This window comes from Etheostoma cragini, chromosome 13 (genome assembly GCF_013103735.1).
Source record: "Etheostoma cragini isolate CJK2018 chromosome 13, CSU_Ecrag_1.0, whole genome shotgun sequence".
Taxonomy (NCBI): Eukaryota; Metazoa; Chordata; class Actinopteri; order Perciformes; family Percidae; genus Etheostoma; species Etheostoma cragini.
Genome location: NC_048419.1, coordinates 8,193,974 through 8,213,200, shown reverse-complemented (window position 1 = coordinate 8,213,200; position 19,227 = coordinate 8,193,974). Strand labels below are relative to the sequence as shown.

The window sequence follows — 19,227 nt, the reverse complement described above, 5'->3', positions numbered from 1 at the left end:
CTGTGAGTTTTCCCTTGTGGAGTCCTCTGTGTTTGTTCCCTACATCCCTCGTGCCCGGTTTTTTCCCTTGTTTGGACTGTTTTTGACCGTTAAGTTATCGTTAGTAGGAATGGAATGATTTGGATTTTGCTTGGACCTTACCTTTTGTTCCCTGTGTTTTGAACTGTGGTTAAATAAAAAACCCTGTATATCTGCTCCTGCCTGCTGTCTGTTGCATTTGGGTCCTCACCTCACCCCCCGTCGTAACAATGGGTCTGATTTGCCTTTTCCTAGCGGTCCTGTTATGGATTTGGTTTTTATACTGTTTCTTTGTTCTATTTTCTGTTTTTTCTCTGTGTTTCCTCCCTGGTCTTGTGTTGATGTTCCTGTCTTGTGTTCCCCTCGAGTGTCTGTATGTTCTGTTTCCTGTTTTATTTTGAAGTCTGGGTCTCTGTCTCGTCTTATCGTTTTTCTTCCTGTGGTTTCCTGCTCCTGTGATTACCTGGGGCTTTTCTCAATACCAAGTAAGCAAAGAACGGACTTGTGTTCTTGGGGAGACCGTACTTGCTAGCTGTACCTGGAAGACTGTACTCGCGAGTTCAGAAGCACACAAAACACTGACAGTTTTGAGACGAAGCGTTCTTCCTGTTATTGCGCAACACCCCCAGCATAGAGGGGCTGCCACTTTATAGTTAGCTTTGATGTGTGTATTCATAATAAAGCATGGACGGTCACCTTTCGCACCGCCTCGTTGTTTTGTTACGTTTTCATCTAACGTGCTATTAAGTATCACGGGCCAATAACTGTATAAATAACGACACAACGGCGAGAAGAAACCCTATAACATATTTCGGGATTCACTTTTAATTGAAATCAGAAAAGAAACGTTAAACTAGAACTGCACGCAGTTTCAACGGGGTCCAAGCCTCCCCTCGCCACTCGTCCCCAGCAACCCGGGGAGAGCTCGAAAGCGGAACCCAAAGCGAACTACAGAAGCTTAGCTTGGTCATGAAATGCGCACACAATTACGTAGCAAAATTCTTCATACAACATGTTGTCGTGGCCATCTGGAGATGCTACACACAGGGTTTCGTGCAGATCTGTCTTCATTGTAGCGCCACCTGCTGGTCAACGTGTGTAATATTTGGTAGGTCTGGTCGGCTACCCACTATACATCTACCCTGTTAATTTCAAGTAATACACTTTAGTGGAAGTGGTTAATCTGAACGTTGGCCCATAGGCCACGCCCACTTGAACCAATCAGTACCCCGCTGTAAGGACCACCTCAGGAGTGGGCCTAGATGGTATTCTTCAAATTTTGTAAAATTCGAATGAGCGGTTCATGAGCTATAAACTTGTTGCATTTATAGCGCCCCCTAGTGGCCAATGTTCGTCAAATTTGTTTCAGAGCCTCAGAGGGTCATAGTAAGTGATATTGTAAACTTTGGCTTTGATAGCATTTATTTTGGCCCCAAAGTTTTTTTTTAAACGTTAATCATAGCGCCCCCTAATGGCCAATCGTGACCAAATTCAGTAAAGCCTCCGGGCGGCTTGCCAAACAATCACCCCGAGATTGGTGTTGATACCACGTAATTTGGCCGAGATATGGCAAAGTCCGTTCATGAAAAACACACTTTTGTGTATTTATAGCGCCCCCTAATAGCCAATGTCCGTGAAATTTGTTGCCGAGCCCTAATGGGTCATAGCAAAGCATATTCTAAAGTTTGGCTTTGATAGCATTTATTTTGGCAGAGACATGGCAACGGCAATGTTTTCATAGCTAGCTACAAAACTTTGTTTGCACGTAAGACACGTAATTTTTATCCTATAAGAAATCTTTATATAACTTTGTGTCAGGTTGGTCTGGAGATGCTATGTGCCAAGTTTCGTGCAGATCCATTACACGGTCTCGGAGGAGTTCGAAAAAGTTGGTTTTCGATAAATCGGGATTTTTTACGCATAAAAGTATAGGCGGAAATGGGCGTGGCCTACATCAGGAGATTCATTTGGATTCAGGGAACGCGTGGAAGTAAGTTTTTTTTAATATCCGATGTACGGTTTGGAAGTTATAGGGCCAAACGCGTTTTTTCTGGTATAGCGCCACCTAGTGTCGGAAGTGGGGCAATTTTTTGCGCCTGAGGTCTTTGCGGACTTTCGGACCAGTTCTGAAAATAGCGCGTCGCCACCATGTACAGTTTAGGCTGCAGCACCAGTTTTATGCGGAGAAGAATAATAATGGAAAATCTTGCGTATCGCTTGCGATTACCGCGGTGCACGCATCCTCGGGCTTGGACCCCTAAATAGGTATCAAAATTATAGATGGACTGGGTAACGTTAGCCACTGCCGCCGGTATACTTTACCGAGAAGCAGAAGAGGAGCCTGCGAGGGAGGAGAGCCAGGAGGAGGATAGAGGAGGAGGGGATATATCCTATAACAACAGCGGTAAAAATAGTTTTAAATATCTTACAATTGTGGACTTGGCTTTCCTATTCCATTGTTGCTGCTGCAGTGGTCTGTCTAAATGGTCTGTCTAAATGTGGGGCAGAGGGTTCTGTGAGCTGACTGACCGGCTCGCGAGAGTCATCCCCGGCTGGCGTAGCAAGCTCGCCCGCCGGGGGTTGTGGAGCTTTCCAACTCCGAAGGCTTTTTTAATTCACCATCAATTTTTGTTGAACTGCCTATATTCAAAATCTGCACAGCTGATTTCTCGCCTTAAAACATCCCAAAAATGAATTTATTGATTTACTAATTGACATAAATTGTGACAACTGTGTACCGGAAACCATACGCGCTTTACACCCGAATTGAATGCTGGGATACCGGCCCGGCCAAGTTCACACAAGTCACCATCCGATGTATCCTCGGTAAAATGGGCGTGTCGAGATCACATCCGGGGACTTTAAGCGTTCTTGGCGAAATGCTAACTTGTGTATTGGGTCAGTACTTTGGCCACCAAACATGACGTTTCACAAGAACACAAGAACACATATTGAGAAACGCCCCTGATGTTTACCACGTGTTTCCCAGCCCTCTTGTCACCTGCCTCTCGTTATCTTGTTATCCTGTGTATTTAGTGTCTGTGCTCCCTTCATCTCTTGTCAGATCGTTTTTGTCTGTCTGCACGTGTTATTGTTATCTTGTTCCAGTTGTTTGGTTGATTTTTTTTTAGTTCTTTTTCTCTTCCCTGAGGTCTCTGTTCTCTGTGAGTTTTTCTCCCTTTTCCACGTTGAACTGTTTGCATTTCTGACTTTTGGACTTTGTCCCTTCATTTTTTGGTTTTCTTTTTGTATGCCTTGTTTTTTTGAATAAATCCTGACAATACTCTCCTGCCTGCCTACCTGTTCTCTGCGTTTTGGTCCTCACTTAAATGAACATTGTCTTTCATAGTTGCTAAACTGGGCCATTTTGGAGTTAGATTTTTATCCAAAGAGGGGAGTGTGGTCCTTATTCATCCCCCCAACAACAACTCGGCTGGACTAAAGCCTGTAAGGGAGCATGGAGTGGACCTATAGATCGTTAGAGCCATCACACTATCTTCCTGTTTCAGGATTTTCTTAACAATCTGCACAGCTCTCGCTACCTGTCCGTTCCCTTGCGGGTGATGAGGGCCAGAAGTGCAGTGTTTGACGTCTAGCTGCCTGGCTAATTCTGTACTAGAGAACTGGGGACCATTGTCACGCACTACTTCATCAGGAATGCCAAGCCTTGCAAAGACTGTTTTTAGCTTGTGGTTGACTTGTACAGCCGTGGTCGAGGTTACATGCAAAATCTCAATAAATCTCGAGCAGTAATCTGAAATGACAAGGTAGTTCTGGTGTTCATGCTCACAACGATCCATTGCAACTCTTTTTGTGCGCGTCGGCCTCCACACCTGAGATGGCCAGGTGTGTCAGCGATGATGAGGGGTTTTCCTGGAGCATACTCTGCAACTGGGTTGAATCTCAGGATACTCATTAGCGGATGCTGGCAACACGGGGGAACATTGTCCAGGTTGCAGTAGTTGATAAGGGGGGGCAAGCAACTTGTGGGCTGTTACAAGTTTGAAACGCTCTAGTTCATTTAGGTGTAATAACCTGATAACATCAGTTATTTTGTATTTGTTTCTCATTTTAAATATGCGAGTTATTAATTCAATTCAATTTTATTTATAGTATCAATTCATAACAAGAGTTATCTCAAGACACTATACAGATAGACCACACTCCAGAATTTACAAGGACCCAACAGTTCTAGTAGTTTCCTCCAGAGCAAGCAACAGTGCGACAGTGGCGAGGAAAAACTTCCTTTTAGGCAGAAACCTCGGTCAGACCCAGGCTCTTGGTCTGACGGGCCGGTTGGGGTTAGAATTTTAGGACGCTGTGCGGCATTACAAGGCACAGCAGGACGTAGCAGGACGTAGCTGGGCACTGCAGTGTAGCAGTTGAACATGGCAATGTTAATTAACATTAATAAGATGCACCACGTTTATTTGGTTTATGTCAAGTGCAGAGTCATTCTGTGCAGTTATTTGCAGTTAATAATATGTTAATGAAGTTTCAAGGTTTGATAAGTACAGAGAAAAAAAACACGTTTACTTTAGAGATGAACTGTGAGAGTGTGATTTCCGGTTGGCCTGGGTGGAATCACGAGAAGAAGAAGAAGAAGAGAAACTACACGAGGGTGTAGAGAGAGAAAAGTCAAGCAGAGAGTGGGAGTCCAACCCTATAGCCTGGCGTGTTAATGTGTATTTTAAATACAAGGGACTGTGAACTGTTTTACTTATTATGCTATGCTTATTAGTCTGCATTGTTTACTGCCGGTGGTTTTGTTGGACTTAAGCCGTTAGCTAGTTTTGCTATAAAAATTTTAAAAAGCCATTAGCTAGCTTAGATAGCTTACATAAAAATAAAAAACGCCAGCGCATGAGAATCGACTGCAGCATTCTTCGCCTGCATATAAGGAGGCTGGCTGGAAGAGGTTTTGGAGGTTGACGCGGAGGTGTTGCTACGAAGGGTTTGCTGTGAGTCAAAAGCGGCCTGCTGCTCATCACTTCTGTGCGGACTGAAACGGGTCTGAGAAGAGGACGCGCTAGCAACTGTCGTCATTCTACACATAACATTGGAGGTAGGCCTATTGTTGGCCTCGCTTTTCTTTTCGTCTCTTCATGAGCTCCAACTTTAAGCGCGCCAACGAAACTTAATGCAAGCTTGCTAAAAGAACGAACTAAACCAAAGAGTGCACTCAGGTTAAAATAGTAAAAACTAATTGGTCCGGGTATTTCTGTTTACTATTTTATTTCCATATTGGGGATGTCTCTGTACTAATGTGAACTAAATTCTGCATTCAGTGAATACAAAAACTAAAAGAGATACTGTGTTGGTGTTGTTTCTCAATTTTCTGTAAAATTGAATGGAGTATTAAATTTATCTTATTTGAGGTTATTAAACCAGGGTTGTTCTCCTGGCCTCTCATTAATTGCTAAACTCATAACGAGAGTCTTATCTTACCCTAGACAGATTCATTATACACTGAGATGTCTCTTTCACCATTTAACCAAGCATGTAGTACACAAGTGTAACATTGTGATAGCTGCATAAAGTGTTATTCATATAATGAGCCTTTGGTGAGAGGGTTACATTGGTGTCTGTCATACCTTTCACATGCCCAAACGCCAGCCAGAGCTTCCTTTTCAGTCTGGGCGTAGCGGATTTCAGCATTGGTGAGACATCTGGAGCAATATGCTACAGGTTTCCAACTGTGGAGTTGTAGTAGCACAGCCCCTAGTCCATAACTTCTTGCATCAGCTGATACAGCAGTCGGTTTAGTCATAATGTAGAAGGCAAGTACTGGTGCAGTCGTTAACGGTTCTTTATCAATGTGCTCAAAGGCTGTTTTTTGAGCATGACTCCAGTTCCAGGTATTCTTGTTCTTTGGGAGTTCATACAGCGGTTGACCCACATTTGAGAGGTTGGGGATGTATCTACCCAAATAGTTAACCTAGTATCCTTTTCAACTCCTGGACATCTGCTGGTGGTGACAGCTGGTGGATAGCCTCCACCTTGTTTGGGTCAGGCCAGATCCCAGACCTATGAATGAGGTGACCAAGGAACCGCAACGGACTCTGCTTGATGGAGCAATTTTTCTCTGTTGAGCTTGAGACCAGCTGACGTGATGCGCTCTCCACCTACTAATGTCTGTCATGTTCTACCTCTGTGGCACCATACATGAGTATATTGTCTATGTAGGCTCCCCCTGGGCTATATAGTGGCGTATCAGCAGGCTCCAGTAGACTTTTGGGTATGAGTGAACGATAATTTTGCTCACAGAGGATTCTCCTATTTACCGCGGTGTCAATTGGAAACTGGGCCGGCAGAGAGGCCACCTGCAACTCCACATCCAATGCTTAACTGAGCCATCAGCTTTTCTTACATCTCCAATAAATAAAGGTTGGAACTTTTCAGGTTGCTCTGTGACCTCATTTACTGTTTTTTTTTACTCCTACACACTCTGCTCCAATGTCCACCTTTGTTGCATGTGTTGCATGTGGACTTTCTAGCGGGGAAGTTTTCATCTCTACTAAGCCTGACTTTTCCACATTTTCCACTTTGTCAATTTTTTCCCCATTTAGGCTTACTATAGCATTTTGTGAATTTGTTATGCTTGTTTGTGAATTCGTTTATCATCCCAACTGCCTCTTCCTGCACTTGTGAAGCCACCTCTTCAGATTGCCTGACCGTATCCACGGTCATCGTGAGCGCTAAGTCCTTGGTTAACTGCAGCTTACGTGAGACGTATTTATCCAATATCCCGACAACGAACCTGTTACAGATATTTTCGTCTTTCGTTGCGCCAAAGTTGCAATGGTTTGACAGCTCGTATAGAGCTCTGATGAAAGTTTCCGCTTTCTTTCCCAGCCTCTGCACGCACTAGTGGAAAAGTGCTCAGTCGTGAATAACTTGGCACAAAATATTCATCGAACTTTGCTAGCACAAGGTAAAAGTCATCTTTTCTGTTTTCCTCGTCAAAAGCAGCAAAGACTAGTTTCCCATGGCGTGTATGTGAGGCTGCACCGGGACAGCACCATCTTCCTTGTCGAGCTTGGTGGCGGTCTTAAACCTTACAACACTCTGCTTCCAATCCGGCCATTCTCCCGGTTTATCAAAGGAGAAGCTTGTTGGGGGATTCAATTCAGCCATAGCTTCTTCCGTTAACTTCTGACACCATGTAAAATTATAACTCCGTAGGCTTAATACTCTTTTGCTCTGAGCTATTCTTTTATTGAGCACATGCAGTTGTCGGAAGTAAAAACAAAACTATCGCGATTACATGCGAGACCATGGCGAGAGTATGGTGAGATCTCACTCAATCACTGTGTTACTGTAAAACTCATAGTAATGACCAGACACATGACCCATCATTATATGACAAAGCCAATGTGCTTCTAGGTGAAATGACGGTTACGCCCTGTAGTGACACACACATTTTGTCTCTCCAGTCCGTATTGCGCCACACACACACACATTTGGCCTTTTGACGGGAAGAGAGAGGACCCAGACTTGATAGAAAGATGGGTGATGCAGAGAAGCTTGGAATGATGAGCAGTAAAACTGGACCTGGATCAGTCATGGGTCATTGAGTTTGCTCGGCTGCCGTGGGAAGAAATCTTCTATTGGGTTTTCTTGATTAAACAAGTCTCATTTGAGTGTGCTGGTGATGTTGGATTCTTAAAAATTGCATGAATCTGCTGAAAACACAACTGAGCAATTTCTGCTGTTCTCAGCACCTTTCCACTTCAGAGTTCAAAACTCAAAAAATCACAAGTTCTCCTAAGCTAACCTTGTCTTCTCAGTGTCTTCTGGGGTTAGTTCTAGTCCAGCGTTCTTGCTGCTGTTAAAGAGAAAGTTAATATTTAGCTCTTTCGTTGTCATTCTTTATCTCCTGTGGCTGGAGAACATCACTCAACTCCAAAATGTAATTTGGTGAAAGAGGGAAAATCTGCCCTCTCAGTCAGCAGACTTGAAACATGGAACCATAGCTCATTTGACAAGTCTATTCAACTTTTTAAAAGAAGACTCTAACCTCTATGGGTGGATGAGCAAATGAGTTTGTGCAGAAGTCAGCCTGGCACGTCACAGTGTGGACATATATTGATCTCAAGCTTCAGTCTGTCTTCTACATGAGCTTTTTATTATTGTTGATGAGACCTCCAGGGTGCTAATATTTACAAAACTGTAGTTTGATGGACAGCTGGTATTAGGTACAGTCACTGAAGCATAATGCAGCACAGGTGAGGAGGGAGAGCATACATACAGCCATGATGTATTTGAGGTTATAGTGATATAAAACTGCTTCATATGTGACTGATCCAGGATCTGATCCCCAGCTTCACTTTACTTCTCTTCACTGGCTTCCAATTACATTTAGGATTCAAAACAAGATCATCCTACTCATCTACACGGCATTGAGTGGTCTTGCTCCAGAGTGTATCAGTGAACTAATGCCGTATACCTCTGCCAGGCCCCGCGGGTCCCCTGAACAAAGCCTGTTGTTTTAACATTTACAAGACTGAAGACACAAGGGGATTGTGCACTTGCTGTCCTGGGTCCGAGGCTGTGGAACAATCTCCCCCCTGGGACATAGGTCAGCAAACTCCCTTAGGTATTTTAGGTCTTAGCTGAAGACCTACTGTATGTCTTTACTAGTGTGACCTTCCTCCGCAGCACTGTGGAGGAAGGTCTGGCTAGTCCACAGAGCATTCTGGGATGGGACAAAAACATGCTCTGGTTTAGTGGCATTTCTTTAAACCAATCACAATCGTTTTGGGTGGTGCTAAGCGCCAGACGGAGCCCCGGTGCCGCTGCAACATACCCTAGGGCAGGAACTTGTTTTGGTGGAAAATGTGTACATTCAAAAGTTTTTTTAATCGTGCAACAGAAAACTCAGATTGGACAGATAACCTGTCTGGATTTACCCTGCAGCGATCTGAGGAGCAGTTAACCATGGTCCTCAAAAATCCCCCAGAGGTGAGAAAGCCAACACAAAGGAATAGGAAGGGGACGAACACCTGGCTGAAATGAGGGACATAGGGCGGAATTTCCAGTGGTACTTGAACAATCCAGAAAAAATGTCATGTTTTTGTGCTTGAGCCATGTTCTCTATATTAAGTAGTTATGCCTCATTGTTCTGATGTAATGTTTGTGTTATGCTCGTCTTTTGTTCTTTTCACCTTTATTACTTTTATAAAGCAAATTATAAAGATAGGTTTTGAATGTGCTATAGAAATTAAATATTTCATTTGACTTACTTTCCTAGCTTCAGTTGTTCTCATAGTGCCTGCTCGTACATGAAGCTCCCATGTAGTCTTTCCCAGAGTCCTGAGACCTGCAACTACAGATGAGTGTGTGTTCACCTTGCAGTGGAAAATCCAAAGTGTTCTTTATGTGAAAGAACATGGAGCAGGAAAATGTATAAATGCATTAGCCTTCAAGAGCAATAAAAACAACCCTAAGGTAGGGAAGGTCTTTCATATTTGACACACACTGTAATGAGAGGCTGTTGACTGTCCAGACTTGCTTCACTGGAGATAATCTTTCTCTGCTTTAGAAGTCTGCCTTTATTTGTTCTGTTGTATTATTGATAAATCTAGTTTCATGCAAAAAAGGTATGCCTTGTAGGGGAGAAGCTCTTTCCTCTTTGTTAACAAGAGGAACATTTCTCTCTACTCATTTTTCTCACTCAGGGTTTCCGGTGTGTTCTGCTGAAGCGCTGCCAGGGTTGTCTTGTTATGTTTGAAACACATTTAAAAAGCCTAATGAGATGCCTCATTTGACTGTGAGGAAGGAATGGAATATGATGTTTCTGACTGCAATAACAAATTATAGCCTTTTCTATTTTTTGAGCAAAATGAGGCTAAAAGTCGGTTAATGTTTGTATTTATTTATTTATTCCGCGCAGGTCTCAGTATGTGAGGCTCTGTGCAGGAATTCGTGTCATGGAACGCATCAAGTCTGATTAAGAAATTGAAATCATATTTACATGAAACAAAAAGGTTTTTCTGACAATGTACTGATCATTAATGTTCAGATCATTTTGTCCTAACTATTGTGGTTTTTACACTATTGTTTTTGACTTCATCTTTATTAATCAATGTCAATGTCAAATGTATTTATACACCACATTTAAACTACTGTGAGTGACCAAAGTCTGGATCAAAACAGAATATGAAATGCAAAAATTACGTAAAATACATAGTTACAAATAACATGAAACAACAAAGCACAGTTAAAGACATTTGACACCCACACTCAGCCAGGACCAAAGGCCAGAGTAAAAAAGGTGTGTTTTGATCAGGGACTTAAAAATATATTAGTCTGCGCCTTTTGAATATACAATGAAAGGGAGGGAGCATCCTTCACAGAACTCGATCCCCTCTCCTTTTTACACCAATGCCTCATTTCACAACACATGGGAAGAAAGACTTTCCATCTAATCTTATTTATTCTTTCACTAAAGCTTTTGTCACCCATTTTCTTCCCAGGAAGGAGTCAACAGATCGTTTTCAAAGATTTGAGCTGTGCACCCTCTGCTGCCCTCTTCCTGAAACAGCACCTCTGATGAGGCTTTGCCTCAGTGAATGTGATCACACCAGTTGTGTAGCTCTGGTTTAAGGAGAAAGGAAACACACCTGTGCCTGTTTTGACTGCATGGCAGGAATCAATTGATTCAATTTTATATTTTTGCATTATGTACCAGGATTTGATTGCAATGTGCATGTTTTGCATTCAATTGCCAAAAGTGGTGGTGAGGTCACAGAAGGTCTGGTTTACTGTGGCTCCTGTGTCAATATTTGCTCTTGAAATTAAGTTTTGACATTTCTGCGCAGGATGATCTTCCCTGCTGCTAACCTTTTCCTCTGCCCCTTCCTATGCCACCGCCTTTCCTGTTCAAATTTGATGTCAACGTTATTCAACAGCAGCTGCAAGAGATTGTGAAGGTCTAATAAAGCCGTGCATTTAGCCCAAGCATCTCAAGGGTAGTTTTCATGCCCTTTAAAAGCAGCTTGAAGGTAATGGGAGCTGTGAGGTAGACATAACTTAGAATGATGACTTGCAAATGGGTTTAAATAGTAAACAATATTTAAAATAAAAAGTAGACAGAGAGACATGATGAGATGAGGTAAATGATTTGAAACAACAGGATGATGCTCTTTGATTCCCAGGGGAAATAAGAGATGAAACAGCCCTCGGAACTCAGGCTGAAGTTATGTTTGTTTGTTCTGTGGCACTATAACAGTAGTTTAGGGGAAAAATGAAAAAATGAAATAAATAAAAAAATTATGAAGTAGACTCTCTCTCTCTCTCTGTCTCTTCTGTGAGCGTTGGGTTGTTCATTTGCAATCCTGTTCTCTGATCAATCCGCTTCACTCACGAGTTATTCGGAGATTTCTCTAAGCTTCCCATTACTCAAAAGAGATCCACAGCTTCCGGTTTTAAGCAGATTTTAAAATATTATTTGTTCTCAAAGTTCTTTTCCAAACCTCCAGCCAATATCAAGATAAGCTATAGGAAAGAGAGGGATTACATGAAATTAGTAGATTTATTTTAATGCACCTGCAGGAAACTGACTTGCTATAGCAGCAGAGAAAGAAGAGCATAATAAAACTGAGGAAGTCTAAAACAAGCATTTAATTAACCCTTGTGTTGTCTTCCTATTGACTATGAACTTGTCCTTCTGGCTAGGAACTTTTACGGCTTGTTTGTGTGCTTTTGATGCTTTTTTGAAACCTTTTTGTCAATAAACCTAATTTATCTAATTTTTGAGTTAAAAAAAGCTGAAATTAGGAATTACATAGACTAATAGTTGAGATTGAAGGATGTTGAGTTGTTTTTTAAACAATATGTTTATTGAGTGTCATTCTAACCAAGCCATACAGAAATGTAGCCATAGCCTGAAAAACAATAGTGGCAGAAACCAACCTACAAACAGCAATCATACTATAGCAGCACAGAAAAAATACAAATGTATAAAAAACGTAAAATGATATAAAATTAAATAATAAGTATTCGGATCATATAACCACTAGCCCACAGTCGGCTTTATGTCAAAGTTTAGTCAGGATATGTTTTGAAAAAATGTAAACATTTATTTTTCAAATCCTATAAAATTGAATAAAACACCACAAATGCAATGAAGGTAATCATTTCATTTATCTGTGAAGGCTGTTGTGTGGGTTCCATACAACGTACATGCATGCATCGAAGTTAGTTTTGGGCAGTTTGGTTGAAATAAGCCCATATTTCTTAATTTGACTAGAGGACAACACAAGGGTTAAGAAAACATACTGAATATTGAAGAAATACATCATCACAGCCAACTGTATAGCCGGTAGCCAGTCACAGTGCCATTCACATTGCCATGTAAAGATGTGAGGTCAAAGGTTGCCCCACAATAGGCTAGACAATGTGTAGTGGCTGGTGATTGTGGTACTCAGAAACTTAGACTCTGCTGTCTTGTTGACATTGAGCTTTATGTTGTTATCTGTACTCCATGCTGCCAGCATGGTTCAACCAACAACATACTTCGAGAAACAAGGCAGGCTTGCTTAATTCTGCAAGCCTGCCTCAAGCCTCAATACTGCTTAAGATGTTTAAAGCATATCCTTTCTAACCGGGATTTTTTTTTGGAGCTGTGGAGTGAGGTCTGGCAGTGCGAGAATAGGACGTCCGTAATCCACATGCAGATGGGGCAAGGTACCTGCAGCTGTTGCAGTTTACTGTGCAGATGACCCAGGAGGATAGTAGTAAAGGCTGAGGTGAAGTGATAGGTGGTGGAGGGGGAGGTTAATAGCATCGAGTAAAGTGTAATAAAGGGTCCAGAAGGTTCTGTGATAGGTTTGAGAAAGAACAGGATGAGTCTTTTGAAGCACCTTGGGACTACAGATGTCAAAGAAATGGGTCTGTGGTCATTCAGGCACGTTATTCTGACGTTCTTTGGAGCTGGGACAACGACGTTCAGAGATGGACTGATAGCAGTCCATCACTGGTGAAAGAATTTCATTCATCTCACTTTCCTGCTCCTTCTCTGATTTGATGAGGGCATCGCTTTCATTGGCCTTACGTACTCCAGTGACAAAAGCAAAAAAAATAGAATCAAAACAAAAATGTAGCAAGTTCATGGGAGCTACTGGCCATTAGTGATGGTGTTGTACTGGACTACATTAAACCTATATTGAGAGTTTTTTTCTAATATGTTTACCCATATGTATGTAAATTGCAAAGGCAAAATATTAGAAACATCTCTCAATATCATGTAGTCCAGTAAAACACTGCGTATAACTATGACCTTAGGAATTAACATATATCTGAATTTACATATTTCTGACAATGTCAGCCTCCTTAAAGTAGAATTAAAAACATAACAGAGGCAGAGGGAAGTCAAACTGACAAAAGAAGGCAACACAACACCACTAGGTTATCTGACCAGGGTCTAGCACTGATAATCTGAGCAGTCAGTTTTCACATAGTCACAAAACATTCTGTATGTGCAGGAGGGACAGTGACAGCTTTTGTAGATGACAAAATAAATAAATCAAAGATATTTTCACCAACCTTGGCCTACTTCTACTTTAGGCCTTCTATATTTGCGTACAATAAACGGTGGAACTGTTTTAATGTGGGACACATTGTTACATTTTAACACAAGCAGTTATTTTGATACACTAAGTAATTTAATCTCCAAAAACACCAAAACTTAACGTTTTGACTGAAGTCAGCAATTGCAAGGATATTGCATTCTTTTATCCCATAAGATGTTGTAGTCTATGATGTATATAACAGGGAAAACCTCAAAGCAAATGACAATTTCAAAACTCCTCCAAAATGATTTATGCTTCTGACCCCAGTTGAATTTCTGGGGACATGCCCTTTAAAAGATCATGGCCTCTCTCTTTTAATAAAACTACAAGAGGAAAGAAATACAGAGCAGACAAGGGATAGAGGGATGTCACAACCCACAAAGGTTTCACGGCAGTTTTGAAACATTTGGAAAAATTTGCCCATGCCCTTTACAGACTGTGCAAAATTGTTACACACAGACCCACCTGAATATGAACTATAGAGAGAGTCCCCAACCAAAGACAAAGTTAAACAACATAGAAAAATAAACAGATGTTTGAAAGATGTTTTGCACTTATACGTGCACCTGCTGTAGTTTATACTAGTGATTATTTGAAATTCTAAGCTGTTCCATAAGCAGTTAAGCAGCTTTGGTCAAAAAGACTTTTAGTGCAAAATGAAGACAAGGAAAGTGCTCAGAGGGAAACGTTTGAAGGCTGCTGACATGTGAACTCTGTGCGAGGAGTGGGTCTGTATCCTGGCAGGGCAGCCACGTTGAATCAGCTGATTCAATAGGCAGTGATTCATACAGCGCTTAAAGGCTTTTCTTATGATGCCCTTGCTTGTCCATCTATTTAGACAGTCAACCAGGGCTTCATTGCATGAATGCAATTGCTGAAAGGCTTCAGGAAAGCTAACCAAAATCTTTTGTTAGAGAATTGAGCTCATTGTATTGAAAAGTTTAACCCACCGAGTACAGTAATGAGGATGCTTCACGTTCCCAATTGCATCACGTGTTATTACCAGGCTCTGGCCTGTGACAGTAGACTGCCCTCAACCCGCGGAAATCTGGATTTTATTGAAATTTCACTTCAGTGACGGGATGTTTATTTTGGTCAGTGGTGTCATTTACCCTTTGACCCCTCTAGTATCTCTAGCATCCGTGAATACAGGGGAAAAAAGATGATACACTCGAGTATTTGTACATCATACAATATCACAGAATTATACTCAGTAACTGGAATACTGGAATTTCTGCCGCACAGCATAGTTTTGTCATTGATTATATGCCCATTTGCAGCAAAGTAGCAGAGACCTAACTTATTGATATATTTCTATAGTGCTCGATCCAGCTTAATGTTACTACATTTTGCTAGGTGAAAAGTAGCTAATACTTGGTGGGTGACGTTAGGGTTACAACAATGTTCAAAACCTTCATAAAGATGTCACTAGCAAGATTGTTTTGACCTCTATTGACAGCACTGGGCTAACCCATGATTAAGTTTGCTAGATATTTTTTAGGTTAGCATTTTGTTTTCGCCGCATACAGTAAACCGCTCACAAAGACAAACAAATAAATAATAATTTAATTATTTAATTTAATTTTTTTTTTTTAAATAAACAAAAAAGTAAAATTAAATCAGGAGAGAATGTAAAAGCAACAGCAACAAAAACAAAAACAAACGAAAATAAACAGCTACTGTGCTACAGGCTATTGCTGAGGGGGGTATAGTTAGTTGCCTGGACATCAGGGTCAATGTCTATTGGCGTTTTTCCACTGCTGGTAACAGCTCGACTCAACACGCCTTGTCTCGCCTCTACTCAACTCGACCCATTCTACGTTTGTGTTCCATTGCAAAATGAGGAACGTCTCAGCGTGGCTGGTCACCATAGCTACGCGTGATGATGTAATTTTCGATGCGACTCACAACAGCACGTCGGCTACTCGCCACAGCCAGAAGAAAGATTTTGTTTCAAAAGAAGCTGAAGGAAGCCACAAAAATGTAAATTTAATGTAAATGGAGTTTGGGGTTACCGACGGAGTTCAGACGTCGACATGACCATTGTTCGCCGACCCAAAAGGGTAAGTTAAGTTTCCTGGTAATGTTGGCTAAAATTTGCATGTGTTAGGGGCCCCGGTCAGTATTTACTAACGCTATACGCTAGCGTTATATAAAGTACATGAACTTTAGCAACCATGATTACACACCAGCATGTGTGCTGTTTGTGTTTCAGAGCATTCACGCCGCAGACCGTCTGGTGGGCGGCGTCCGACCGGTGAGATCTCTGGTTGTGACCTGCTGGACTTCGTATAATCTTTATGAGAGTCATGGAGAGACTTATGACAACGACTGGGATGCATCTGGGCCAGCAGAGCCGGGGGGGGACACTGTCACAGGGTGCAGAGGAAGAAGACCGGGATGTCCGGGAGGGTTTGATGCGCTACTTGAAAAGCTAAATAAAAACTTTTCTTTGATAACTTGTCTTGTTTTTTTAAAGTAACAGTGTGCAATATTGGAAACGACATAAAGCCCCTAACAGCCCTTAATTTTGAACAGTTGAAAAGTGAGAATAGTGCAGAGAGAAGATAATCTGTTGGTGTCGGTGTCTGGCTAGATTTATTTTTTAAATGTCCATTTGTTTCGGACACACACTCCGCACTCTTGTTTGCTAACAACGCAGTGATCCGACCAACCAGTAGTCTGCAGGTTTCCACGTCACCTTTTGGGCTCGCCTCAGCTCGCTTGGAACCTCGACTAAGGTGGTACTAAAAAAAGTCCCTGGTAGCAGGTCTTAGGGACTTTTTTTTGTAATGGGAAACCAAAAAAGGCGAGTAGAGTCGAGGCAAGTCCACGCACTGGAAAACCGCCATTTGTGGAGAGACCTAACATGATCTAGGAAGGTTAGCCAAATTTGATGGAATTTCCATTCTGAGAAGTAAAGAGAATGTCTAATTTTCTCTAATCTCATAAAATGAAGTGCATCCTTTATCCGTTGAGAGTGTCGGGGGGGGGGTTTCCACCGCAAGAGAATGGCACGTCTTGCTAACAGTGTGAGAAAGGCAGCAAGATCAGAAAAATAGGGCGGCAGTAGGAGGGCAATGGGTAGGACACCAAACAGGGCCAGTAATGGTGAGTTGTGAATTTTGGCTGATGTGATGGCTGAGAGGGAGTCAAAAACGCCTTGGTGACATTTGTCACAGTTTGGATTGATGTCAGGGTAGATACGGGCAAGCCTACATTTAGACCAGTGAACTCTATGAACCACTTTGCACGGTAACAATCCATGGCGAGCACAGACGGACGATGAGTGGACTCGACTGAGGGTGTATTCCCAGGCATGAGGACCTATGTCTTCACCAAACACTGCAGACCAAGCATCACGTAAAGCATCACAGGTTGTTGTCTGACTTTTGAGAAGAGTATTGTACAGTATTAAAATTGAACCTTTAAGACGTGGGTCAACACCAAGTCTGGTATCAATGAGAGCAGGGGAAGGGAGGGAAGAGAAGCCAGGAAAATGATTGCAAAAAAATCCCTGACTTGCAGATATCCAAAGAAATGGTTGGGCTTTAGGTTGAAAACCTGAGTTAGTTGGTCGAAGGAAGCAAATATGCTACTGATGTAAAGCTGCTTTATTGACACATCCCTAGCTCTTTCTCTAACAGGGGGTTAGGATTTACTGGGGATAAGACAGGTGTTACCTGTAGCCCAAATTCCACCTTAACTAGTTCCATATTCTAAGGCAGTTTTTCACTACCACACTACTATAGTGTGCGGTTGGTGACGAAGTCAGGGGGAGACACAACAGGGACATCAGAGAGGAGGGACTACATGAGGCTTCCTCAACCTGTAGCCATAGTGGAGATTGGCTGTTTGTGTGGCACCAGTGCAATATTTTTTCTGTTTGTAGCCCAATTGTAGAGCAAAAAGTTGGGTAGAAGTGGGCCGCCCAACAATTTAGGTTTTTGCGGAATTTCTTTTTTGAATCTTGGGGTGCTTTTGTTCCAAATATATTGTGAGATTAAGTTATCAAGAGAGTGGAAAAGGGTTTGGGAGGAAAATAGGTATGCTCTGGAAAAGATTCAAGAACTTGGGCAGTACTTTCTTTTAATACAATTTATATGGTTAGCGAAAGACAGAGGCAAGTGCATGTATTGGGATAGATTGGCTAAAAGAAGGGAGAAGTTACATTTAAATCATTCTGAAAAGGTTTTTGTCACACAGACACCCAGATATTAAAAGTGCTCCAGAGACGTTCAGAATGTTTGATTTAAGAGGGGATAGGCTGTGGCCGTTGCATTAACAGGCATACATTTTCTTTTGTGCAGATTTAATTTATAACCTGAGATATGCCCAAAGTCCTTAAACACAGTTAGTACAAGGGGAACAGATTTGTCTGGGCATGAATGAAAGACCAAGAGGTCATCAGCGTACAGGGATATCTTATGTTCTATGCCGCCTCTTGAGATGCCCTGCATCTGACTGGAGCTAAGGGCCACCGCTAGAGGTTCAATGGCAATAGCAAACAGTAATGGAGAGAGTGGGCGGCCCTGTCGGGTACCACGTTAAAGGGAGAAATAGTGAGAGTAGTCATTATTTGTGCTGACACAGGCAAGAGTGGATGTATACAAAAGCTTAATGCATAATATAAATGTATTGCCAAAGCCCAAGGGTTTCAATGTGTAAAACTGGTAGGGCCACTCCACACAGTTGAATGCGTTTTCGGCATCCATTGAGATGACCAGTTCAGGGTAGTGAGAGGTTGTGGGTGAATACAGAATATCAAAAAGTCATCTGACATTGTGAAAGGAATATCTGTTATTTACAAATCCTGTTTTGTCTGCAAAAATTATATTTGGAAGAAAAACCCCTAGGTGTCTAGCCAGCATTTCCGTCAGAATTTTGACATCTGCACAGAGCAGAAAGATAGGGCGATAATTATTACAGGACAGAGGGTCTTTATTCTTTTTCAGTATAAGAGAGATATTTGCCTAAAGCCAAGTGAGAGGGAGTGTGCCACTTTGCAGCATTTTATTGACCATGTTGAGTAGCAGTGGGGACAATGTATCTGCAACCGTTTTAAAAAAATTGGCCGGGGAACCCTCAGGGCCAGGGCATTTCCCATTCTGCATAAGCATTAAAGCACACTTAAGTTTGTTTAATGCAAATGGTGCATCCAGACTAGATGCCATTTCAAAAGGTGTTAGAAGGGAAATTTAAGGAACTAAAAAAAGTGTTTGTATTGTGTTTCGCTATTTGGGCACTCAGAGGAACATAATGAAGCATAAAACTTTCTGAACTCGTTGTTAAGGGTTTGGGGGTTAATAGTTGTTCCAGTATCTGTGTTAATCTGGTTAATGTGCCTTTTTGAGGAGGACTGCCGAATTTGATGAACAAGCAATTTACTTGGTTTATCTCCAAACCAGTGGCGGCTCCAGAGATTTTTTGTTGCAGGTGCTATGGGGATGCTTAACACTTAAGAGAAGGTGCTTTGAATTTTGGGGCGTTTCATTATGGAGTTTGCATCTGACCACCCTCTATATATATAGCCTATATACACACGCTTACACGCCCGCATTAATTATACTCGTTCCGCGACTATAAGCATATGTTTGTGTATTCATCACAAGGGCTATAGATACAAAATACATGA

General features: G+C 41.9%; 1 long non-coding RNA gene across 1 annotated transcript in view; it reads right to left on the bottom strand.

Moving 5' to 3' along the window:
* Window positions 1-12,105: 12,105 nt before the first annotated feature.
* Window positions 12,106-19,227, bottom strand: part of LOC117955218 — a 10,341-nt gene continuing 3,219 nt past the window's right edge. The window contains exons 3-4 of the long non-coding RNA XR_004658984.1: window positions 15,870-15,872; window positions 12,106-12,257 (exon numbers count right to left, since the gene is read on the bottom strand). This is a non-coding gene — a long non-coding RNA (uncharacterized LOC117955218). The remainder of the gene's footprint in view (window positions 12,258-15,869; window positions 15,873-19,227) is intronic.